This window comes from Canis lupus, chromosome 3 (genome assembly GCF_003254725.2).
Source record: "Canis lupus dingo isolate Sandy chromosome 3, ASM325472v2, whole genome shotgun sequence".
Classification (NCBI taxonomy): Eukaryota; Metazoa; Chordata; class Mammalia; order Carnivora; family Canidae; genus Canis; species Canis lupus.
In genome coordinates, this window is record NC_064245.1 from 51,916,996 (window position 1) to 51,943,371 (window position 26,376).

At 49.8% G+C, this 26,376-nt stretch overlaps 1 long non-coding RNA gene across 1 annotated transcript in view; it reads right to left on the minus strand.

Annotated features, from left to right (window-relative positions):
* Nucleotides 1-26,376, minus strand: part of LOC118354273 (uncharacterized) — a 123,058-nt gene that overhangs the window by 17,485 nt on the left and 79,197 nt on the right. The window contains exons 2-4 of the long non-coding RNA XR_004814456.2: nucleotides 7,570-7,675; nucleotides 3,674-3,885; nucleotides 3,270-3,378 (exon numbers count right to left, since the gene is read on the minus strand). This is a non-coding gene — a long non-coding RNA (uncharacterized LOC118354273). The remainder of the gene's footprint in view (nucleotides 1-3,269; nucleotides 3,379-3,673; nucleotides 3,886-7,569; nucleotides 7,676-26,376) is intronic.

The window sequence follows — 26,376 nt, forward strand, 5'->3', positions numbered from 1 at the left end:
TAACCTCCCTGTGGACCAGTAACAGTCTGCCACCAACACAAACCCACCAACTCCACTTTGACCAACACTGTACGGGGCCCTCTCTGAGAAATGATGGGTGACCCAGGATAGGGTGTAAAGTAGAGAAAGCTGCAAGGTCCCTCAACCCGGGGATGCTCTGATTCTGTAGTCCAGGAAGGAGACAATCTGGACAAAATAAATGCTCCGACAGGCTACCAAATGTTTCTGAACACATTTCTCTAGATGCTAAGGGAGGTCATTGCTTCAGATAGCCAAACCCAGAGGGAATCTTAAATCCATGCTCCCTGATTTCCTCTGTTTGGTTCAGCAATAATGGGAAACCCTGCTCCTTTGGGAGTTATGAGAAGGCCCCTTGGAAGCTCCTAATCTTTTGTTCTCAAAATCTCTTTGAGAATATGACTTTGGACCCTCATTCCAGAAATATACATGTACATATGCCCAAAATATTGCATGGAGTTGCAGGGCCTTTAAAGACAACCTATAGTCCATCCCAGGACCTTCAAAGGAACCTAGGAAGCTTGCCTTGGAGGAATAAGTCAGCTGGTCCCTGGACTACTTTCTTCTCAGGTGGGAGTAAAGCCAGTCTTGGGTTTATGCTCAGGGCTCCCCCTTGTGGTGCTCTCCAAGTGCCAAAGGTCTTCAAGTGAGCAAGGAGAGTCCTCGGAGGCATGGCAAGGAGTCTAGATCCTACCAGCGATGTCTCACATTCATCACCGTGGTCCTGCCTTCCTTATGTGACTCAGGGATTTTTGAGAACCCCATTATATTACCCTACAGAAGGTAACTATTGAAATCTTTGAGGAAGGTGGATTGCTGTCTTATTTTTTATTATTTGGATTAAAACACTTTCCACAGAGTTGACTGTTGTCTGTCATGCAGATCCTGAGGAAATGAGGAGCTCTCTTCTGAACTAGGGCTCCCCCACCCCCACCCCCCCGGGGCCACTTGCCACAATAGGTAGGAGAAGCAAAGGGCAGGGAGAACAGAGCAGTGTTGGGGGAGGTGGGGAAAGAGAGAAAGAGAGAGAAAGAGAGAGAGCTATCAAGATGCAGAATCTGGCAGGGACAGGCCATTTGCAGCCTGGGTACTACATTAAGTATTTGGGACTTGGTGGGAAGCCATGGTTGAATTGTCATCAGGACAGCAACATTCACTTAACGGAGTAGCCTCTGGGATTGTCCTTCAGTATAAGAAAATGGTAGATACCCAATGAGGGCTGTTCCAAGAAGTGAGAGAGGGACCCTGAACTCAAACACTAAAACCACTTCTACTGCAACCAGGTCTTGAATCTATCTGTTGTGAGTGGGTACACCCTGAGAAACAAGAGTTACACACTTCAACTTTACAATGACATCTCTTAAGGGAGATGACAGTGTTCTGAAACAGATTTAGCCTCTGTGTGAGTGTGTGTGTGTGTGTGTGTGTGTGTGTGTGTGTGTTTCTGTTCTAGCAAAAGAGGAAGTTACATTGGCCACCCTTGGAAGATCACCTAGGAAGCAATGTGTAGAGGGGGCATGTAGGGTTCCCTGAAAACACTCAGGTTACTCAGGGGGTATGACAGTGGTTCAAGAGCCCTACTCTCCTGGAAAGGTGGTGTTTCAAAAGTCAGAAAGGAAAGATTGCTGAGCTTGGTGTGGGAGTCCCCAGGGAAGGGAAGAGTCAATTCCCAGAGCTCACAGGCAGCCCACCTCGAGTAGGGCTGCTTGTATTTACTCTGCCCAAATGGATGTCATGAACCCTGGCTGATGGGTCACAACCTTCAGTATTTGAGGATATGGGCTGAGTCCTGCCCCCATCATTTTTTTGGCAGGATTAAATGACTTGCTCAAAAGGACACAGTCACTTAATGGCAGAGTTGGGACCCGATCTTGGGCCTCCAGGATCCAGCCCTACTGCTCCTCTGAGAGCTCCAGAAAAGACTCCCTTCTCTCCTAGGGAGCTGATGTCCTTACCTATGTGGGGAAGAGGCACCTGAACAAATCATGACCGATAAAGCAATCACATCCCAACCATACACACAAAGACACAAGGGACAAAGCGGATGCTCAGGGATCCCGCAAGCACCGAGCCTCCAGCTCAACCCAGGGCAGCATGATGCAAGATGAGGGTGCCCCCAAGTGATAAGGACATCTGTAGCCTCCTTCTATGCACTGAGATCTCACTGGGTAATAATATAGGTTAGGCATCTGCAGGGTAGGGAACTCACATCTCAGAGAAGGCCCGCATATCTGACTGGCTACAAGCCTGTGGACATGCGCTCCCACAGTGAAATGCCATCTTTACCACCTCACCTTGTAGCCCAAGGTTTCATCACTTCGCCTGGCCACCAAGGACCCCCGAATATCACATGCCCTTAGGATATCCCCCACAGGCATGACAGAGCCAGCCTGGCCTCCAGGACAAAGTGTGGTGTCAAAGACTCCTGCCAGGCCATTACTCAAACAAACCACCAATCTGAGGGCCGGAATAACAGCAATTATTTAAGTATTCTTGGAAACCCTGAAATTTTCTTTCTTTAGTCTGTACTAATTTTTTCCTCTGGCTTCAGAACAGACTTGCAATTGTCAGCATTAACGGCTCAACCTCCCTCCTCTACCCTCCCTTCCCCCAAAACACCACACACACACACACACACACACACACACACACACACACACGGATGAGAAACCCATGCAGGCAGGGTCTCCTGTGGGTTTATAGACAGAGTATGATTCCAGGCAATTTGAACCCTTCCTCTGTGACACCTCGTCAGGGTAATAGAACCTAGTTTCCTTGAAAGACCTAGCAGGTGGATGAGCCCTGGTTGGTGAAGGGGATGATAGTGTTGAGGATGTGGCTGGTAAAAAGGCTCCTCTTCAAACATCTCAAACCCCTGGAGAAGAGGCCCAGCAAATTAAGCTACATACAGTTCCTTTGCCCACAAAGGATCCAAACAGGGAGCCCCATGATCTCTGCAACCAAGAGGCGGCGCCCTTGTGTCTGTTACCCACCTCGCTGACCTGCCTCTCCCAGTAGTGGCCCCTGGTGACCAGCAGCTACCACCTAGAACCAGCTCCAGAAGCAGTACCCCGTGTCTCCCTCCATCACTAACCAAACAAGTGAGGGCTCTGTTGGTGGCTGTCATCCCGTCATCACCCGGATTTTACCTGGGGTCTCCAGTGACATCACTTCCTCAACCCTCAACTCACCCATTTTCCAGTAATTGTGCCCAGAGCACCAGAGCTAATTGAAACAAGACGTGGACTTACATGTTAAAGTAGCCTTCAGTTGGGAGGCTAGGGCTGCTTCTGGAAAATGTTAACGCTTTCCTGTTGGACGCCAAGCCCTCTTGGAACTAAGCTTCAAACGAAACCTCATCTGTAAAATGAGGGGGTTGGATGAGCCCAGAGAGCCATTCTGACTCTGAGAGTTTGTGCTACTATGAAAAGAAAACCCAACAGAGCCCTGGGTGGGGGAGCCAAGGGAGACTTCTGGTTGGCGTGGTATTGTCACAAATAAAGTGGTTGTGAATCAGTTTTTATTTTCAGCCTTGCAGCTGATAGATTCATTTCTTTTTTATGGGCCACATTCTGCATAATTCCAAGAAAATCACTCCATCACAGGCTCCACTGACATCACCAACCACCAGATAGGAGGCCCCTGGTGTACAAACCTTGGGCTGAGTGGCTGAGTTCGAAGGCTTGGCTCCAGGTGAAAAGAGGCTGTCCTGGTTGCCCCAGGGAGTTGCCATGGAGACCACGTTTCTCCCTCTCCAACCACCATCAGGAGGTCTGAGCTTCAGAGGGTTTCCCATCTACCTATCCCCAGATGTGAATTTAATGAGTCCAATCTCGGGTCAGGCAAATCCATCATCCTTGAAGAAATCTAGAAGACAGACAAAAGCTCTGTTTTCTGGACAGCTGGGCCAATTGAATTTGGTCATCTAATTTTGGCTTGGAGGTTTACTGCTTATTTGTTTAATTATTTAATGATTTTTTTAAATGGAATTCCTCCATTTGGGTACAGGCTTCCCAAGACCTCCTAGCTCTTTATTTGGAAAAGAAAAAGATCTTTTTATCTTTTTTTTTTTTTTTTTTTTTTTTTAAGATGAAGAGGAGAGAGGTTTATAGTCACTTCAGCTGGAAGGCCAAAACCGCCGAATAGAGAAATGTGTTTAGAGGACACCAGCCAGGAATGAGATGAACCACGGCTAAGACCAGAGGACTGTTTCTAAATTGACAAAGCAAGGAGCTTTCTTTTTCCTCTAGTGCAAAATTCTCTAGAATCCTGGAATCTTTACATTGAAAGGGACCTCAGAAGTCACCTAGTGCAACCACCCAGCCTCTGACAATCTCCTGTCCTTCATCCTTGGCAATTGTCACCCATTCTCTACTTCACTGGGTGGTCAAATCTATGTTCTTATACGTCGGATCAGAAAAATCTTCTGGAGTTCTTAAGTGGAACTGAAATTGGCCTCCCTGTTACTTTACATTTGCCAGGGGCAGGTCTGTTCTCAGGAGGCCCTTGGAGGGATAAAAACTACCCTAGTCCAAGTTGGCTTGGACAACACACTTTGTAACAACCCTTCAGATATTCTCAGTAGTTACCATGTCTCCATCTTCTCTGGCTTATTCCTCTGGTTCTGTTAATCACTCCTCACTTCATGGTCATTTCCAGACCCTTCACCATCCTGGCCACTTGCCTCTGGACATTTTCCAAGTCATCAGGATCCCTTTTATACTGTGCCTGGGGCCTGGACATGATGCTTCCTGATTTTGGGTTGATGAGCTGATGGATGGAGGGACAAGCCCAAACTTGAAGTTAAAAAGCCACATGCAGATGTCACACCAGAAATTGGCCATCGGACACATCCTGTCCTGTCATCAGGATAATCCTTGATCAGCTGGCAACATGATGGCATTAGAACCACATGCTACATATCTTTGAATGTGTTCCTAGAGGATCAAAGTATAGTTGGAAGTGATTTACTTTTTCAGTCAATGAAGGCTTCATGTTTATCTGCTAAGATCTTATTACTGGTCATAGAAGTTAGGCTTTGGAGCTGTGATGATACATGGCACAGTCTCTACCCTCAAGGAGATTAAATTAAATAATCTACAAAAGCCAAATTGCCTCAGATGAGCCAGGTCGAAGAAACTTTGGAAGAACACTGCTTATGACAAAATATATATATTTAGTCATAAATGACTGGAGATGGAAGGGACCTCAGGAAGCTTGAATTCATACCCCCTGGTTTATAGATATGCAAACTAAGCTCCAGAACTTGTTCATCCACCTAGCCATCCAATCAACAAATGTATTTACTGAGCAGTCACCATAGGCAAGGTAATACATTTATGGGGGGGGGGGGGTCCAATATGAACAGCAACAGCAGATAAGGAGTGGTAAGTAACTTCATTGGTGCACGGATACAGGAATCCAGCTGAATGGTCTGGCCAAGGAAATCCACTTGGTTGGTATCAGAGGCTGGATCAGAAACCAGATCTTCTGACATCTGGCACTGGGCTTTTCCCAATGCACTATAGTATCACTCATAAATGACTAGATGGGAGACAATAGAGCATATGGTCTATTTTGGGGAACTCTGTCCTGATGGAGTCCTATTTGGACATTGCAGGCAGTATGTCTGTACTTTGTGAATGTGCTGGCTGTACTGAAATAAGGTTTCACCTCTGCAAAGCACGATGCAAAAGCCAGAGGCATTCCTGTCTGTCTTCCAGGAGCAGAGACAACCCCTCCTTAGCCCTTGCCAACAGTCTACTAAAATTGTCTCCCAGGATCCAGCAAAGAGAAAATCCAACTTGCTTTCCCTCTCTTTGAGCTCCATGAGATTGGACATTATTTGTTTTCCTAATATGTCCTCCTCCCTTGGTTCCCACAGTGTATCTCTCTCCACTGCCCCTTTGCTGACTATTTCCATAACCCCAACCAGAATCCATTCTCTTAGTCCATCTGGCTCAAAACATTGAGATAAAATTTCACTTTCCTCTCTTGTTATAGAAATTAGTCATCTACAAAAGATTAGGGATTCCTCCCTTAGACTGCTTTGATTTTATCCATCCATCTACCCATGAATCCATCCTTTATCCTTCAAGAACACTCCAGCTTACTCTGGGATGACTAGGTCATGTTCCAGGGAAGCCAGAGCCTTATTCCCCAAACCCAGGGTAATTGTCATATCTGAGCTAAGGCTGCTCACATATGCATCCACCAGGCATTTAAGCCATGCCCAGCCCAGGTGATCCTGGCCTCTCACAGAACCCACAGCCCCTCACCTTCCTTTCACCCTTGAGTACAAGATCAAGGCCAAGAGTGTGTGCCCAGTTACTCCACACATGGAGATGCCTCCCCACCAGGAGGCCTTACTGGACAGCAAATGGCCCTCTTCCTTCTTTTGGGGGGGGGGGCCTCTGTCTCTCCTGAGACTGGGCCATAATCCCAAAACAGACCCTATTTTAGGATAGGCAGCTGGGTGCTCAGGGCTCCCCAGGGCTGAGCAGAGCCTTTCCTTACCAGCTTCCAATGCCTTCCCTCCTTAGCCTCCTCTCTACACTACCCATCTCTCTTTCAAATGCCGGCATCACGCCCTCCTCTATGGCAATTTCTTTTTTTTTTTTCAATAATAAATTTATTTTTTATTGGTGTTCAATTTGCCAACATACAGAATAACACCCAGTGCTCATCCCGTCAACTGCCCCCCTCAGTGCCCGTCACCCTATGGCTCTTTTCAAAGAGGAAAAAGGATGAGAAGGGTTGTATATTAGTCAAACATCTTTAACCTTCCCAGGAGCATGGATGCAAATGGCCAGGAGAAAATTCCTTTCAGGCTGCGTTGGGGCACACGGAGTTGCCAGCATCCCAGTGTGACCTTCCAGATGCCCATGTAAAGATTTCCCATTGGATCCCATTTATACCTGCATCCGGTTTCCAAGGCTTACAGAAAATCGGAGCTGAGAGGGCCCCCTGAGACCAACCAATGGAATCCTGTGCAGATGGGAGAACCAAAGCTTGGTGAATTCCTTTGGTCACTCAGTGAGGCAGAGACAGCTGAAACTAGAGGCAGGAGGCCAGCCCATTGAGCAGGAAGGAGACAATGAGCTACCTTCTCACTGACATAAGACCCCATGGCAGCCTGATTTTGGGTTGATGAGCTGATGGATGGAGGGACAAGCCCAAGGGGTTCTGGGTTCTGCCCCTCATACAGGGGTCACATACAGGTCACACCTGTTCTGTTAGTGGAGCCAGGCAGACCATGTGAGGACAGAACAGTAGAGACCTGAGTGGGGTTTCCTGAGCAGAGGTGGGGATCATGTCCCGTGAGAGGCAGCCCATGCTTGACCTGGGAGACTGGCATAAGGGGAGAGACTAGGAACAGCCCAGCAAAGACTTGAACTTCACGTTCCCTACCAATGGCCTGATCCCCTGGGGAACCAGCCAACTTTGAGGAAGGACCCTCTTCCTGGCCTCTCTGGCTATTGGCAGGATACCTGGCCCCACCACCCACTGTTCCCATGGTTGCCCAGAGACTTAGGCACCCTGCCCACTCACCTCACCGCTCGTGTCCAGACATGCTCAAGACGCAGGGTCCCTTTGCCAAGGGCCCTCAGCCCAAGAGACTCCAGGTCCATTTCCAGGTACTGAGGCTCCCATTGTACTAAAAAACAGAAAAATGCCAGAACAGGGTTGCAAAAATTAAGATGTGTTTAAAACATTTCCTGTGAACAAATTAACACTACACACACACACACACTCACACACTCAACATTCACACCCACACCCACACCAAGCATAACATAACACAGTTGTGCTATTCACAAAATAATCATAGAAATGATATGCACATAAATTCAGAGCGTGGATTTGGAGTTGTATAGCGAAGGTTGCCTTTAGCAAATCTCTGTGACCTGGTGTGAAACTTCCCTTCAAAGTAACATCTCAAGCAGAAATGAGAGGTCCTTCCAGGAAGTGAGTCAGGGATCAAGCAGCAGTCTTGCATCCCTGCTCCACCTCGGAGGAGGACAGCTCCTGAATTTGAAGAGGTTGGAGACTCAGGGACTAGGCCTCAGACGGCTGCCTGAGCCCCCCCCCCCCGCCCCCTCCCGCCCCACACCTAGCCCCAAGCCCCTCCTTCAGAGAGAAAGAGGGAAACCAAGCTGCCCCCCAGGGACAGCTCAGGAGTCTGGGGCTGCTGGTGGGCTGCCAGCCCCCACTGAATGGGGCCTTTTGACATCACACCACCCAGGAGGGGGACGTAATCCCTCCCCAGCCACACAGAGCCCTCTCAATCCTGGTGGCACAGTGCACTGTTCACACAGCTCAGGAAACAAAATAAATATATCCTCCTTCAAAGACCCCACAATGGGGCTTTTTCATGGCAGGGAATCAAGAACAGCCGCCGCCCTCCACATGGCTGAGGGGCTGCTCATCCCTGCAGCCTTTGCCGGACACTTCCTGGGACTCGGGATCCACCTGCCCTGGTCATGGCCTGATGCGGACAGTGGCCCTGTGGGTAGGTCTTGAGCAGAGCCTGTAAGTGTGTGGGGAAAGGAAGAAAGCAAGGGAGGAACCCAACACTGATGGATTTCCTATTGTGCTTGGAGCAGACAGAGGCCCAGTGAGGACACTCTTGATGGATTAAAGCATCTGCAGATTAGATTGCTCAGGATGTCAGGTTACTGCTGAGACTCTGGGTCACCCACTCAAAGCTCCAGGCCAGGTGAATACTTGGGGGGAGTCTTCGTTACACCTGAGCCTCCATGTCTTTTGGGACGCTTACTTTCCAGGGGATGGCAACCAGCCCTGAAAAGACTTCCCCTGTAATTTGAACTATTCCCTGGTCACAGCCAAATCCAATCAACATGCCCACCTCCACCTCTCCCACACACTCACCCATCAGGGCCTGCACATGCCCACCTCCACCTCTCCCACACACTCACCCATCAGGGCCTGCTTCCTGGAACTCCCTCTTCCTCTCCGTTTTCCTCTCTCTAAGATCATGGGGAGCCATAATAATACAGATAATAGCAAGTGTTTACTCTGACCCACACACCTCTGAACTCAAGCATCACCTCTTACAGGAAGCCCTCCCTGACTTCACCTAGCTTTGTGACTCTCTGTCCAAGTGGGTGGGAGGGCCTAGAGACCTTATCCCCCATCTCTGAGTGCCCAGAGCCTTTCTTAGAGATGACCGTAGGGCTTGGATGAATGCCTTCACCAAACACAAGTGCTTACAGAGAACCTTGAACTAGCTCAAGCCCTGAGCCACAGAGGTCATCCTGGTAGTGTAGGAATCAGCATCCCAGTTGCAGGGCCTGAGCATGCCATTTAACCAGCTAAGCTTTATTATGTGCTGTCTTCGTTTTTGGTTTTTGTTAGCTTTAATTTCAAGGGCAACAAGGTGGGTTAATCACCACATCCTTTGGTTCCAGGTATATTATCAGTATCAGTTAATGCAAAACCCTCTTCTTATTTTCTTTTATTTTTGTAGCTTCAATTGACATTAAACAAACTGCACATATTTAAAGTGTGCAATCTGATGAGTTTCAGCATATGTATACACCTGAGAAATCAGCACCATGATCAAGATAAGGCACAAATCTTCCACCCCCAAAAGTTTCCTCAAACCCTTTGGTAATCCCTCTGCCCACTTCTCCTCTCTCCCTACCCCCCACTCTGGAGGCAACCACTCATCTGCTTTCTCTCACTCTAGACTAGTTCACATTTTCTAGGAGTTTATGTGAGTGGCATGATACAGTCTGGATTCTGTCATTGAGTATAATTATTTTTGGAGTCATTCATATTGTTGTGCGTATCAGTGTTTTTTTTTTTTTTCCTCTTTAATTGTAGCATTCCATTGTATGGTTGAGGTAAAATCTGTTCATCCATTTATCTGTTGATGGACACCTGGGTTGTTTCTAGTTTGGAGCTATCACAAATAAAGCTTCTATGATCATGCATATAGAAATCTCAGTGTAGGGACACCTGGGTGGCTCAGTGGTTGAGCATCTGCCTTTGGCTCAGGTTGTGATCCCAGGGTCCTGGGATCAAGTCCCATATCAGGTTCCCCGCAGGCAGCCTGCTTCTCCCTCTGCCTCTGTCTCTGACTCTCTGTGTCTCTCATGAATAAATAAATAAAATCTTAAAAAAAAAAGAAGTCTCAGTGTAGACATATGCTTTCATTTCTCTCTTGAAGTAGAATGACCGGGTTCTATTTTATTTTCTATTTCTCTTTCTTCCCCAATATTTATTTTCAATCTCCCTTAAGCATCTACTCTGATGTTTACCATATGCCCTTAAATATGCACATATTTTCATAAAATGTGCAGGGCAATTGTGTGTGCGTGTGTGTGTGTGTGTGTGTGTGCGTGGGGGGAGGGTGTTATTTTATATATGTGGTACCATGCTGGAAATCTAGTTCTGTTTCAATCTAGAATTGTTTCAATTCATTCTATTTTTTTTAGATCCATGTATGCACATTCAGCAATTACAAATTTGTTGCTTCTAACTACTGTTTAACATTCCATAGTGTGTCCCACCACCTGACTTATCCCTTCCTTTGAGGAATACCAAGGTTGAGTACAACGCAGCATTCCCATTTAAAATGTCCCAGTGAACATGTTATCCTTCTGGCCCCCTTGCCAACCTGTTCAAGCACTGAGAGTTGGATCTCTGGGTTCCAAGGTGTGCGCTTACTTGATATCACCAAGGGCTGCTGGCTTGCTTGCTTTCGCACTGCCTAAGCCAACTAATCATATCCCCTCCAGCAGCGCAGCTCCCCACATCTTGGCCAACACTTGGTACTGTCCACTTTGCTAATATTTGTCATTCTCACGGTTGTGGAGTGATCAGATGTTTCAATCTATATTTGTCTAACTACTAGTGAGATTGGGCATCTTTTCAAATACTTGTTAGCTCTTAGGACTTCTCTTTCTGTGAATTACCAATGTATAGTCTTTGCTGATAAAATGTTTGTATTTCCTAGCTTTTCCTGTAGATTGGCAGGAGCTCTTTGTTTTATTTAAATTGAGACATAACTTACATGATGTGAAGTACATAGATCTGCAGTGTGGAGCGTGGTTAGTTTTTATGCATGCTTATGCTAGTGCAACCACTGCTTAGATGGAGATTTAGAGCATTTCCAGCTCCCACAAAGGCTCTGTGTGTCCCCATAGTCCATAACCTCTTAAAGTAACCACTACCCTGATCTTTGTCATTTTAGGTCAGTTTTCCTGTCCTAAAACCTCATATGGATGGAGTCATACAGTATGTTCCCCTTTGTGTCTGGCTTTTTTTTCATTCAATATTATCTGTGAGATCCATTTATGTTGTGTCTGCTGCACTAATGCATGCTTTTTCATTGCTGCATAATATTCCACCACATGCCTATACCATGATTTATTTCCTTGTTGATGGACATTTGGTTGTTTCCAATTTGGGGCTAGTATACATGAATAAAGCTTCTATGACTATGAACATTACTGAAAAATGTTTTTTGGTGAATAGAAGCACTCAGTCCAGTTGGGAGTGGAGCTGTTGCATCACCGGGATTTTGCAGGCTTAGCTTTAGTGGGAACTGCCAAACATTTTTCTAAAGTGTTTGCACCGTGTTGTACCAGGAGTGTATGAAAATTCCAGTTGCTCCTTGTCCTGCCAATACTTGACATTTTCAGTTTTTTAAATTATATCCACGCTGGTCGGTTTTGAAAGCAATCTCTATAACCTAAGAGATTGACCTTTTGGGGGTTTTATATATTGTAAATGGAAATTTCACTCATCTATTATCTTTGTCCACCTTCTATGGTACCTGTCTCCTCATATGTAAATGAGGATAATACTATCTACTTTCAAAGACCTGGCAAACAATAAGTACTGAATTCATGCTTCTATATCTGTCTCCACCACTATGCTATTATACCTTTCTGTCTTCCATGTCAGAGGGACTGAATTTTAATTTGTGTTAGGGCCTTACTTGGAGCCAGTAAGGAGCAGTTTTTCAATAAAGTTTTCTGTGTGTGGTGTTTTTAGGTGTGGTAAACTTGTGCACTCTTTTATTTTTTATTTAAGTTCAATTTGCCAATATATAGATAACACCCAATGCCGTGCCCTTGTCACTCAGTTACCCCATCCCCCAACCCACCTCCCCTTCTGCAACCCTTTGTTTCCCAGAGTTAGGAGGTTCTCATGGCTTATCTTCCTCTCTAATTTTTTTTTAAACTTTTATTTATTTATGATAGTCACAGAGAGAGAGAGAGAGAGAGAGAGGCAGAGACACAGGCAGAGGGAGAAGCAGGCTCCATGCACCGGAAGCCCGACGTGGGATTCGATCCCGGGTCTCCAGGATCGCGCCCTGGGCCAAAGGCAGGCGCCAAACCGCTGCGCCACCCAGGGATCCCTCTTCCTCTCTAATTTTTCCCCACTCAGTGTCCCCCCCCTTCCGTTATGGACCTCTGCACAATTTCTTATATTCCACAAATGAGTGAAACCATATGATAATTGTCTTTCTCTGACTTATTTCACTCTGCATAATACCCTTAAGTTCGATCCACATCGATGTAAGTGATGGGTATTTATACTTTCTGATAGCTGAGTAATATTTCATTGTATATATAGACCACATCTTCTTTATCCATTCATCTGTCGATGGACACCCACAGTTTGGCTATTGTGGACATTGCTGCTATGAACATTGGGGTGCAGGCGTCCATCGTTTCACTACATCAGTATCTTTCCGGTAAATACCCAATAGTGCAATTGCTGGGTTGTAGGGTAGCTCTATTTTTAACTTCTTGAGGAACTCCACACTGTTTTTCAGAGGGGCTGCACCAGCTGGCATTCCCACCAACAGTGCAAGAGGGTTCCCCTTTTTCCACATCCTCTCCAACATTTGTTGTTTCCTGTCTTGTTCATTTTAGCCATTCTCACCACTTAGAGTGGTATCTCATTGTGGTTTTGATCAATAAAGCTTTTTGATTGAATAAATGATGGAGCCTCCCCGAAACAATCTCCAGATTGCAATTGAAGGATCCGAGTGAGGGAATGGGGGGCTGTGGCAATGAACCTGGGAATGTGGGGAACCCATTCTCTACACAGGAAGCCAACAGCTGTCCGGTGGATAGGTGGGGGAGGCCTCTCCTCCAGGCCTCTAGCCCTGGACTCCAAGACCAAGGACCCAGGTGGGTGGGAGCAGCAGCACTGAGAGGTGGTCTTGAGCACTGGTCTGCCCTGGCGTCAGCCCCAGTGCTGTACCCTTTTTTCCAACCACTCTGCAGGGAGGAGGACCGGAAGGAAGAAAGGGCGGGGGGAGGACGAAGAGGTGGGGGAGGAGGAAGGGAAAGGAGGGGGGCGGGGGAGAGGAGGGGCAGAAGAGGGGAGAGGGGAAGGAAGAGGGGGAGAAGGTGAGACGAGGATGGAGGAGGCGAGATGGGGGGAGGAGCGGGAGGAAAGAGGAGGAGGTGGGGCGAGGAGGAGGAAGGAGAGGGAAGGGGGAAGGAGAAGGAGCAAGGGAAAGAAGGGGGCGGAGGGGAGGGGGCGGAGGGGTGCCCGAGGCTAGCCCCGCCCCCGCCCCGCCGGGTTTCCACTGTCCCGGGCGGGCGCCGCGGGCAGCAGAGTGGAGGCGCCCCCCGGCCCGGCCCCCTCCGCCCGCAGCCCGGCTGGGCAGCCTCGGGGCGCCCGCCGCCTGGGGCCTCCGCCTCCCCCCGCAAACAGCCCTTCTCAGCCGGCGGGGCCGCCCGTGCCGCCCGGGCGGGGAAGCCGCTGGCCCCCGGTCACACGGTGCCTGGGACCCGCGCGAGCCCTGGGCTCCGACTCGGGGGCGCGTCCCCTCCTCGCCGCGCGTCCTGCGCCCCGGCCGGTCCCCGCGCGCTGCCCCCGAATCCCGAGGGAGCCGCAGGCTCTCCGCGCTCCGGGCGTTGGCGCTCACAGCCCGAGACTCGCGCCCTGTCCCAGCCCCAGGCCGGCAGGAGGCCCGAGGGGCCTGTGCCCTCGGCGCCCCTCTGGTTCTGCCAACACCGCCTTCTCCGTCGGGCGGCCAGCGCGATCTGTAGGAGGGAGATGGGAGGGAGTCCAGCAGCTGGGACTAGGCGCGAAAGCCAGCCACCTGGCCGCCCCCCGCTTTCACCCGCCTGCCCATAGCCAGTCTCATCCCCCAACCTGCCAAAGTCCCTTCTACCCCAGGGACTTTGCACGGATTATTCCAAACACTCCTTCCGGGGAAGGGGGGATTTTTAAACGAGGGGGGGCGGGCTGTGGCTTGAGCTGGATTTCAATTTCATCATTTTCCTGTGCAACCCGATGTGTATTATGTTATGGATTTGAAAACATGGCTTTGGGAAGGGTTCCGTAGGCTTCGCTAAACTGCCCAGTGCCCATGGAGAGTTTAGAAACCCCTAGACCAGGATCCCTGGGTGGCGCAGCGGTTTAGCGCCTGCCTTTGGCCCAGGGCACGATCCTGGAGACCAGGGATCAAATCCCACGTCAGGCTCCCGGTGCATGGAGCCTGCTTCTCTCTCTGCCTCTCTCTCTCTCTCTCTCTCTCTCTCTCTGTGTGACTATCATAAATAAATAAAAATTTTAAAAAAATCTTAAAAAAAAAAAAAAGACCTAGACCTTTGCACGACTAGCTCTTCCTTGTCATTCAGGTCCTAGCGTAATGTCACCTCTTGCGGGGGGGGGGGGGGGGGGGGGGGTTTCTTGGCTAGGTCAGCTAACTGCTTCGTCCCCTTCTCATGCAGTCATTGCCTAGCACAGTGGCTCTCAAAGTGTGGTCCCTGGACCAGCAGCATTACCATCACCTGGGAACTTGTTCAAAATGCATGTTCTTAGGATCCACTCCAGACCTACTGAATCAGAAACTCTGGAGGTAGGGCCCAACACTCCGGTTTAACAATCCCTCCAGGTGATGCTGGTGTTAGATTCTTAAGTAGGAAGAAACGCTGGGTCAGCCTCTTATCCCGGTGCTATCATAGCTATCACCTGCCAGCTGAGGAAAGCTGGAACCCCAGGAGGCCTAGAGAGGGGAAGGGCTGTGGGGGGCAAAGGTGGAAGGGGGGCAAGCTGAGTCATAAGGTGGAGGGAGCTACATTACACCTACAGCCCACAGAGGACTGGGTCTCGAGGAAGGGTCCGGTTTGATGTCAGAGCGGGAGTGGGGCTGGAGGAGCCCAGTTCCCTGGCCCTGAGTCAGCACTGAGCTGCAGAGGAGAAGTGGTCCACCTCTCTGCATTTCCCATGTGACAGGAGAGGCGTTTGCATTCCCCTGGGTACTCATACCTCTGGCCTGGTCTGAGCATTAACCAGTGTCCCTGAGGTCCCATTTGGCACCGGCCACAGTCGCTCTCAACTCATACCAGCCTGGTCTCCTGGCCTCTGCCTCATTGCCCACAGGAAGTTTCAGGGCAATCCCAGGGCCCTCCCGTCCTGAGCTGTTTCCTGTGCATTTTCCAGGAGCACCAGATGTTCCTGCAACCTGAGCCTGAGCCCATTCTCCAGACTAGAGCTCAGTTCTTGTCGCCAGTCCCTGGGAGCTGCCTGACACAGCCCATAGAATGGTGAGGTGCAGCCTGCAGCCTCTGACTTTGGTGCAGTTGTAAAGGGGAACTTATGGCCTGGTTCCTGTGGGTCACTGGTCTCTGGCTTCTGTGCAGTTCCCAGGCCCCCAGGGGGGAAAAACGAGACACTTTTAATTGACTTCCCCAATCTGATGATAGAGTATTGAGTATCAATGGACCGCAGGCAAGCTATTTTCATCCATGATTTCAGACGGGAGCAGAAGCCCAGCTGCCACTACAGTCCTGCCACGCCACCTCAGGGGATGAGCTCACCCCGTGTCTGCTAGCACAGCAGCATTTGCTGCGGCCAGGCAGTCTGATTCAGGATCTCCCAGGGAAAGTTCTAGGAAGGGGGGCGGGGTGGCATAAGCAGTTACAGCAGTGTGCCTGAACCAGAGCCGGCCAGAGACAGCCTGGAGTCAGCAGACCTGGCCCCCTTCTAGCTTAGCCTCTTCCTAGCTGGGTAACGCTGAGCAGGTGACTGGACCAGTCCATGCCTCAGTTCTCTTGCCTTCAAGAGAAGGCAGGAGCACATGACAACACTGGCTCTCGAATTCTACAATGAGGCACTTTTCTCCCCCTGTCTTCTCTTAGAGTCCCAAGCCTGAACTTTGTGTACTGTGGTCAAGATAAGAATCGCCAAACCGATGACCTTCGTGGGTCCTGGGTTTGGTTCCCAGGACTTCCCCACGTGCATGCCCTTCCTGACCTTGGCCAACCGTCCTGGGCACAGGAGCAGAGACATCATCTCCAGACTGTTGAGGGCACCTCGTAGGCATGTGTACACTCTGGGTCTAGTGTGATGCTTGCTGGATGTATCTCTGTGATGCTGCGGGCACTTCTGTCCTTAGGACCATTCCCCTAGCCCTTTCACTCAGCATCGTTCTATCTGACCTACATGCTATCCCTTCCCTAGTAATCGGTGAGTTCAACGGCAAGGAGGGGATCCCATCACCTTTGTGTCTACAGGACTCAGTGGGAGCTCAATGAACTGTCATGGAACAAATGAATGAGTAAGTGAATGAAAGGACGGGTGGATGGATGTATGGATGAATGAAAGCAAGCCACGTGAGGCATGCTTGCTTGCTACCCTATGTGTATGTGTGCATCGTTGCTAGGTGGGGAAGAGAACAAGATTAGTCACAGCCAACCAGGAGGGGGGGCTTGATGGCTCTGCCTGGAAACCTTCCCACTCAGTCACGGTCTGCAGACTCAAGAACAGGGAGAAGCTTTTCTCCATGAGAAAAACCATAGAATCATGGAATGTTGGCTCCGAGCACAAACCACAGGTCACTTAATCCTCACCCCTCCAATGGGGAGACGAAGGCCCAGACAGGTTCGGTTCCTGCCACTACACTGAGCTCATCATGGAAACTGTTGTTTTTCCATGAAAAAGGAGCCTGGGGGTAGGAGAGAAGGGGCAGAGGGAGGAGTCAGTTATTAAACAGACCAATTGTTAACCACAGAGAAAGCCTGTGCCTTCCCAGGGGCCTGCCCAGCCCAGGGCAGGGGGCTCACAGAGTAAAGGGGGCTTGCCAAGCTCCAGGGGTGCCAGCTCGCCTGGGCTGGGCCAGCAGGCATTATGTAATCAAGCCAGAACCTCTGAGAAACACCTAAGCTGGCCTGGTGTTCATCCTGGACCGTGGTTTACAGCTATTTCCTATAGAGGGAGATTTTGCTGAGCACAGGGTTTTCTGCATTTTCCATCCGTTTGCTATTAAAGAGAAGCAAGAGACAAAAAATATGAAATCTTTCCCTGAGGTTGCCAGCAATCTCCCAGTTCCTGAAGAAGGAAGAGCTTCAGCTCTGTCCTGAGGTCCTTGGATGCCTGGTGCATCCGAGACAGCAGGAGCTGATCCCAAGGTGAAATGTGCTCAAACCCGCAGCTCCCCTGGGGCCTGGCAGGGAGTGGGTGCTGAGCCCACATACTGAGGCTGGCTGCCATCTGAGCTCATACTGCTCCAGGAGGAGAGGTACGGAGATGACCCCAGGCAGACCAGCTCAGAACCATCAAGAGCCCTGGATGGAGGAGCTCTAGTTAGAAGGCTCAAAGTCAGCTTAGCGGCCCTACCAAAATTTCATTCACACCAAAAAATTCATCATTAAAATTCTCATCGCAGTCTTAATGCCATGTCTCCCCAAAGCCCCACTTGGGGAAGAAGGACAGATGCCTTTAATACATTCTTGGGGGGAGAGCACCTTGGGAAGCCCAAGAAGCCATGGTAGGGGTGGAAGATGTGTCAAGAGAAGTCTGGAGCACACCACCTTCGTAGGAGGGCAAGCCTAGGAGATATCAGCTTTCAGGTTCCACAAGATTGGTGTAAGGGGCATGCCTGGACCCCCACCCAGGATGGGAGTGGAAAGACCTCATGGGAATGTTCTTGCATTCCAGCTGCAAGGTGAACCTAAGTTGAGGCGGTGGAGCTATGTCTAGGATGTCCCCATATCTGCCCCTCCCAAGTCCACCTCCAGGCCCGAGGGCCACTCCCCTGCAAAGGAGGGAGGCAATGGAGAAAGCCTGATGACCCAGAGTCAACCACCTGCCATCAGGGTCAGCGAAGCCCCTGCAGTCTGTGTGACGCGGGAAGTAGCTGACTTCTCTCTCCACCTCTGTTACTTCATCTGTGAAATGGAAATAACAGCAGCATTTCCCTGCAAGGTGGGGGTGGGAGTGGGGTGGGAAGGGTGGGCATTGGATGTGAGGGTTGAGATAAAGCAGCAGAGCTTTGGGAGCATGTTCGGTGCTTGATAAATGTTAGCTGTCAGGAAACTAACCAATGCTGGAGGAGCTGCATGAGGACAGCTCTGGGGCATCTCCAGGAAGTGTGTGGGGCCCAGCAGTGGGGCAAGACAGAGCACTACAGGACTGGGAGAGAGACGAGCCCTGCCCCCAGGGGTTCACAGTAAAGCAGGGGTCTAATGGGAGGACAGCTGCTCTAAGGGTGGAGCAGGAGGTGGAGCACAGGGGATGCTCCCTGGAATGGACTCTGGTTACCCCCGTGGGGATCAGGCTCTGTGATCACAGGAGCTGCGTCATGACAGGTGGCATCATCCTATCATCCCAGGCCAAGCACTCCCATGGGACCCTCATGGAGGTGACCCAAATGGATGAACCTCAAACCTTGGGGAACCTGGGTGATGGAAGAAGCTGGCCCAAATGTCCCCTCCTTCTTCTGGGTGGATTCTCTGAAGCTTTGTGGGAGTTCCCCAATACCTGGCCCACATCCTTGGCTTCTATGCACCATGCCTCTTGGGACTCTTGGAGTTCCCACATACCTGGCCCGTACCTCATCCTTGGCTTCTATGCACCATGCCTCACAGTCTGCTGGGTGCTGTGTTCTGGTATCCCCACTGGACTGAGCTCCCTGAGGGCAGCGACAGTGTCATCCCCATGCTGGCTCAGCCTCTTAGAGCACCAGTATGGCAGGGGCACACAGACACACAGACACACACACACACACACACAAGATTTTTTTGAGAAAAAGTTGGAGTTTTGATATTTCTAAGAGAAGCATCAAAGTCCCCAACACCAGAAAAATCAGAATTTTGCTGGACTCCCTTACACTTCCATTGTTTCAGTGGGACTTTCATTTTGATTTACATAGGGGGGCATATTCTTTTGGGTCCACTACAACTTTCAAAGTCTTTTTCACCCAGCAGCTCTGCTTACGAACTGTTTGCTTCTCTGTTTTGGTTTCTCGATGCAGCACCTGGAAAGTTTGGCATTAGCTGTTTGCTAAGCGAACAATGAGCCCCATTGCAGACTTCTTTCAGAGTTTTGTCCTTTAAAAATACATACCTATATACATATGTATGTATATTTATATACAGTAACATAATGGCTAAATGCATCCTTTCTTTTTTTTCTTTTTCTTTTTCTAAAGATTTTATTTATTTATTCATGAGAGACACATAGAGAGAGGCAGTGACATAGGCCGAGGGAGAGGCAGGTTCCCTGCAGGGAGCCTGATGTGGACTCAATCCCAGAACCCTGGGATCATAAACTGAGCCAAAGGCAGATAGATACTCAACCACTGAGCCATCCAGGCGCCCCTAAATGCATCATTTCTTAAGAGAAAAGCCATGATTAAGAAGAGCCTTTTGGAGATGTGGATTTGAGTCCTGGCTCACCACTCAACCAAATGAGTGCTTAAACAAATCACAGTATTTAGTATACTTAATACAGTGCAACTCCTAGGAGCCCTTTGCTTCTTCATCCAGTGATTCATTCATTCATTCATTCATTCATTCATTCATTTATGAGCTCAGTATTTATTGAGTGCTTACTGTGTGCAAGCACCTGGCGGTGCTTCCATTCACTAAAGATGGAGCAGAGACAATAAACAATAGATACAATCAATAAGCAAAGTATATGGTAAGTTATAGAAGGACAAGTGCCATAGAGACAAAAAGTGACAAAGGATATAGGGAATGGAGTGCTGAGGGCAGGGGCAGGGGCAAGGGTAAGTTGCCGTATTAGGTGTTTTTGGGTGTAAAACGTTTGACATGATGGTTAAGAGCATGGATTCTGGAGCCAGACCTGGGTTTAAATCCTAGCATGTGGTAGCTGTGTGATAGGGAGTCAGTCACTTAACCTCTCTGGGCCTCAGTTTCCTCATCTATAAAATGGGGATGATAATAATAGTAGCTATCTCCTAGGGGATTATTACAAGAACTGAGTTAATATATGTAAAGTGTATATGCATCGGATATAAGCCACAGGAAGCATTGGCTACATTTCAGTGTGACAAAAACCCAGAATCCTAGGACTCACCTGATTTCCCTGGTCCCCCCTTGGTTGTGGGCATGGAAGAGGGTAGGCAGGGTGCTCACCAGCTCCTTCAGCTCAGGAGCCAGCTGGAATCCTCTTCCTCTCTTTGGCCATATAAAGTGGGACAAGCTGATCTGGGCTTGAATCCTGTCTCCACTGATGACTGGCTGGGTGACCCTGGGCAAGTCGCATGACCTCTGAAGCCTGGGTTCTTCCTCTCTAATGTAGAAATAGTAATCATCGATCGTTTGCCAAGACCCAGGCTCTGTTCTAACTTTTTGGCAAACATGACCTCATTTTGACTTTGCCACAACCCTCTGAAGTGGTTCTTTTGTTATCCTCTCATACAGGCAAAGAAACTGAGGCACAGACACATAAGCAGCTTGTCTGGTGCAGCCAGGACTCCAATGCCTATCTGCAGAGCTCCCCTCATCTCTCATTATACTGCCACCCAGGATGGGTGCACAACACACACATGCCGGGCTCAGAGCCTGACACCTGGCACTGGCTCTGTCATCACCAGTGAGTTCCCCTTGAGTGGCCAGATGGAAGGCAGGCCTTTGGGGCCCAGGGGTCATTTTGCTCTCATCTGTGCTTTCAGAAGTCCTTTCTGCCAGGCAGAGAGCAATCATCATGTGCTCTAAATTTGAAGGTGGCCTGGATTTCACAACCTGCACCTGCCCCACAACCTACCTCCCTACCAAAAAATCCTGGTCTCAAAAAAAAAAAAAAAAAGAAAAAAAGAAAAAAAGAAAAAAAAATTCTGGTCTCTGCTACTTGGTGACATCAAAACAATTAAATTTTAAACATTCCCATTTGGCCCAGACTCTGACCTCTCAGAGAGACTGGGCTGAACCATGTTTCGGAAAGAAACAACAACAGCAAAAGAGCTAATAGACTAGGTTGGTTGTTTGTTTTAATGAAAAGACCCAGAGAGACTAAAATGTCTGGGGATGGGTGTGTGTGTGTGAGGGGGTTATTTTGGGGCAACAGGGAAGTGGAGTCATTCTTCAGAGAGAATCCCAGAGGGCCATGTGGACAATCAGAAATAAACCTACCTGTGCTTATTCCAGTGTGTGGAACTTTAAATAGAGCCCCCTGGGGGCATTTCTGTCAATGTGGGAGGAGGTGTCCCTGCTGCAGGCTGTTTATGGGACTAGGGGGGTTCCAGCCCTCAATGGGCTGCTTTGTCGTGTGTCAGACCCAGCCAGACAATGAGTGGTTGCAATACTCCTGCTCCTTCTGCCACTTCCCTTAAACAAACTCCAGACGCAAAGGTCAGCCTGGGAGTGAGGCTTGTGTCAGAGTGGATGAGCCCGGTCTGTGGCACCAGGGACCTTGGTGCCCCAGCAAGGCTCCCCAGCAAGGACTGTCCTCTAGGGCCTCTGAAGGATTCCAGGCAGCTGTTGAGGGGTGGGTGGGGGAGGAAAAGTCTGGACTCCTTGGTGCCCAAGTTCCCTGCCCTTGAGAGGCTCATCTTGTTCGTTGCCTCCTAACACAGGGCCCTTTCTGCTGCGGGGAGATGGTACATGGTGCCCACGCAGAAGGAGATGTCTGTCTCCACCTATTCAGTACTCATAGTGTGTTGGCCATTGCCTCCATAACCGCGGTCACAGCGCTCCATCTATGGGATGTGCACAGTGCACCTGGCCCTGTGCTACGCACTCCACATGTGTTCTTGCTTTAATCCCCACAACAACTGCGAGTGGGACAGCCTCTCTTTATTACCCCCATTTCACAGATGAGCAAACTGAGACTTTGGGAGGCCAAGTTTCTGCCCTTAGCCAAGAACAGGCAGGGACTGGGACCCAGGTGAGCTCGATTCCAAAGCACATGTTCTTCCCCACTAAACTCTCCCACCTCAATGATGCAGAAAGCACCACCCCTGTCCTCCGGGAGCCCAGCCAGGGCTGGGAAAGAGCAGCCAGAAAACAGATCATTACAGAAAAGCCTTAGGGAACACCAGCTTAGGCGGGAAGGGGCAGCTGGTCTAGCTCTCACAGGGCAAGGAGGTTAAACTTAGAAGAGATTATCTTTGAGATCAGTCTTTTAAGAAAAGATAAAAGCCAGATAGGAGAGACGGTTGATAGAAGGAACAGTGAGGCAAGGCTTGACTCTAGAGCTTGTGGACCTTCTTGGGGTCTTGCCATTGGTTTCATCAACTACTGACCTTGGTAATTTCACAGCCATACATATCTACTGAGACCCCATGTTCGGGATACGTTCTGTGTCAGTACACCCTCAAGGGTGTCAAAGCTCATTTGGTCCCCACCATGATGAGGCCTAGACAAGTTCAGGTTTGCAGATGGAGAACCTGAGGCTCGGTGATATGAAGACCCTTGCCAGGGTGCATGTCACAGACATGGTTTCTAGGATTCAAAGACTTTTAAGGATGGGCCCTTCAAGAGTATTTGTTTTGGCGAGCTATCCAGTTGGCGACTCCCCTCAAGAAGTCCCTTCAAAGTCTCCTATTGCCCTAGCTTTTGCCTGAGCACATTTAATTGGAGATAACTCATGATCTTCTAGAACACATCACTTGTCCTCAGAGAGATTTCACAGTTACTAACAAGTTCTTCCTTATTTTGAGTGTCACTCTTTCTCCATCACCCCTGTGCCCTCTGGGGGCCGTATAGAGCAGCATCACTCTCTTCAGAGGCCAGCCCTCCAAAAATTTGGAAAAGACCCTAGGGTCTTAGCCAGGTGGCCTCAGACATACAGGGAGGCTGCCTATGGTGGCTCCTGTCCCACTGCCCTGTGGTTCTGCCCTGGCATGAGGCCAATGCCATTTGCAGACCCCAGAGCCTCTGCCTAGTGACCAGCCCCAGGGGCTTTTGTCCCACCAGGTCCTCAAACTTGCTTCAGCCCCATGAGATCCCCCCACCTTGTGCCAACTTTTTGTCCACAGTAGGTTCTGTTCTCCTCTCTTTCCCAGTGTGTAGAGAGCATGATTAGTGAGAAGGCAGCAAAATGCCCTACTGTTCATGGCCTGCGATGCGCTGGCCTGAATCTCTCCCAGGACGTGTGGCCCCCTGACTCACCCGGGGTCCGCCCTGGGTAAATGTCCCGTGCTGGGCTGTCCTTTCAGAGCGTACATTTCCATGAGGCCCAGATTCAGTTCCCAGAACAGCCATAAAGGAAGGACCCACACATTCCCTCAGCCCCCCCCACCGCCGCCCTCCCCTGGGGCTCAGCCAGTGTTGACAGAAGGGCCACGTGACATGAGAGTGAGGAAGGCAGGGATCTGGAAGGAACAGGACAGGGAGAAGGAGGAGGAGGGCAGGAGCTCGTGGCCGCATGTCACCTGCAACAAAGCCTGGCATTGTCCACGTGCCCCTTCCCCGGCTGCCCCTCATGGGACTGTGGGTTTCAAAGCCAGGCCCGAGATGTTGGGTTGAACCCTCCTCACCTCCCCTGTGGTCCTCAGTAAGGGTCTGTCCCCAGGGAAGCTGCTCCCACTTGGGTTCAGGGGGCAGCAGGTAAAGGATGCCTGGCCCTGACACTTACCTTCCTCCTTCCCTTACCCAGCCCCTCAGACAGAGCATGGCGGTGGAGGGAGGCCTCTGCATCTGGAATCTTCCAGCACTCCTGTTCCTTTGGCTGGGTATATTTGTCTTGGCTGCCTTCACCTGAGCTTTTTACAACAGATTTTCTTTCCTTTGCTCCCCACCACCCCCCTGTCCGCCTCCCTCAACTCCCCCGGCAGCTGGCCTCAGCAGCATAGCACACAGAGCAAGGCTTGTTTTTGAGGAGCCACAGAACCCTGCTCTGCGCAGCAGCCCACCCGTGTCTGAGCCCCCAGCTGCCAGTTCCCTCGAGGGCTGCGGAGAGCAGCCCTGGACAGAGTGGTGGAGGCAGGGCCAGGACTGAGCGCCAAGAAGGGGGGGCGCAGAGAGGCCCGAGTCAGCAGGCGCAGGAGCTCACGGACCAATGCACAGCTGGCACAAAGCCCCCTTACACAGAGACTTGCTGGAGAAAATCAGGGGCCGGATGGAGATAAGTCAAGTCCCAAAACCAGGTGGAGAGAAGAAGGTAGCGCCGAGCCAGGCTAAAGGGGACCCTAGGAAGAGGGGTCCCTTAGTATCTGTCAGCGTCGGGCCCCGGCACCCTGCTCCTCATCTGTAACGTGGAAATGATAATATTTTATTTGCTCCAAGGTAAGGAACTGGACTTCTTGAGGTACTTTCCAGTTTGAAAACCTATGACTTAATAGTTTTGTGTTTTTTCTTTTAATGCCAATAAAAGGTTATTTGTGTGCAAACAGAACATTGACATAACAAGATGTGCCTGGGGTGGAGGAGGGAAGTAGCTTTCTGCCTGGTGACTTCCAGATCAGTGGTAAGGATTAAATCCCATTCTAAATCACAGCCAGTCTTCCTTGGGGGATGGTTTCTGAATAGAAAGGCCTTTATGGTTTCCTCTACACCACCCCTCCTGGGGCCGACGTTCCCCTGAAGCCCCCAGCCTTGGCTGGGCATCCTCTGCTAAGGCCCCTCTGCCCCTGACCTTGCCCACGGCCAGCTGGCCCATGGCGCAGGCCTGGTGCCCAGGGCAGTGCTCCTCTGCTCCAAGGGCAATTGGGGGCACACACTAGAGGCATATGCCTCCATGAGTGCCCGTGCCTGGTTCAGGAAGTCTGGTGCCGCTGAAAGGTCCTGCCCACTCTGTGTCCCACACCATGGAGGGATGGATGGAAGGCTTCCATCCTCAAGGCCCATCTCCGCACTGCACCATGGGGTGCTCTCCTGGGCAAGGAGAGCCTTCCCTTCCAAGTGTGCTTGTCCCATCCTGCCTCCCAGCTGGGCCATCGTTTATCTCTCATTGCATTTCTGTGGGTTCAGATCCTTTTCTGTGTGGGTCCCTGGTGCTTGCTGTGGCCTCTGGCTGAAAGTGCCGACATCACAGTGGTTGTCCTCATGGTCCCACAGCTGCTGGCCCTGACGCATCCCAAAGAGTCCCGGCTCCTTGCCTCTCCAATCTCCATTTTGCATTTTCTTCCTTCCTGCCTTCCTTCCTTCCTTCCTTCCTCCCTCCCTCCCTCCCTCTCTCTTTCCTTTCTTTCTTTCTTTCTTTCTTTCTTTCTTTCTTTCTTTCTTTCTTTCTTCTCTTTCTTTTTAAAGATTTTATTTATTTATTCATGGAGACACAGATACATAGGCAGAGGGAGAAGCAGACTTCCTACAGGGAGCCCAATGCAGGACTTGATCCCTGGATCCCGGGATCACAATCTGAGCCAAAGGCAGACGCTCAACCACTGAGCCACTCAGGCACCCCTCCATCTTGCATTTTCATCCCACACTACACCTCTCTTGTCTTGGTCAATTCTAATAGACTTTGTCTATTCCTTGAGATCACTTACTTGATCCATAGAGAATTCTTGTCATTCACAATAGTTATGTCCTATAAATTTGCCATGAACATCGAATTAGCCAAGAGCCTACTGTCATTCTTCGGAGTGAACAAGGTTGGTTCCTGTGAGCCTCTGGTCACATTTTCATCAACCCATTAATCCACAACTTTCCCTTACATGTGTTTCCATTTAAAGATGTCTTAGTGGGTCCATTAACATTAAACTATGACTCCTGCCTGAACAAAGCTTATCTAACCCGTATTTCCTTCATAAGGCATGTCACACCAGCCTGCACTGCAGAACTTCACGTGAGGGCCACTTTAAACAGAAGAATCACCCATGAAAAGCATAAACATGTAAACAAACGTGGCACTGAATAGACAACAAGAAGGACACTTGCAAACTGTGTGAGAGCAGAAATAAGCAGGCAGAGTGTCGCCTTGTTCAACCTCAGTGGGAACACGCAGAGGTGGCAATACAAAGTTGTCACTGATCTGTGGGTGTCCATAAGTGACTATGCCCACAGTGTTGGTTTTGGATTGCAGATAAATGTTAGCAAGTAGGCAAATTCACAAAAATGTAATCTACGAATAACGAGGATTGTGTGTGTGCCTCTTGCTCTCCCCACCCTTCCTCCTTTCCTTCACCAAATACTTCTGGATCCTCTCTGCCATGTCCCACCTTTGTCCACT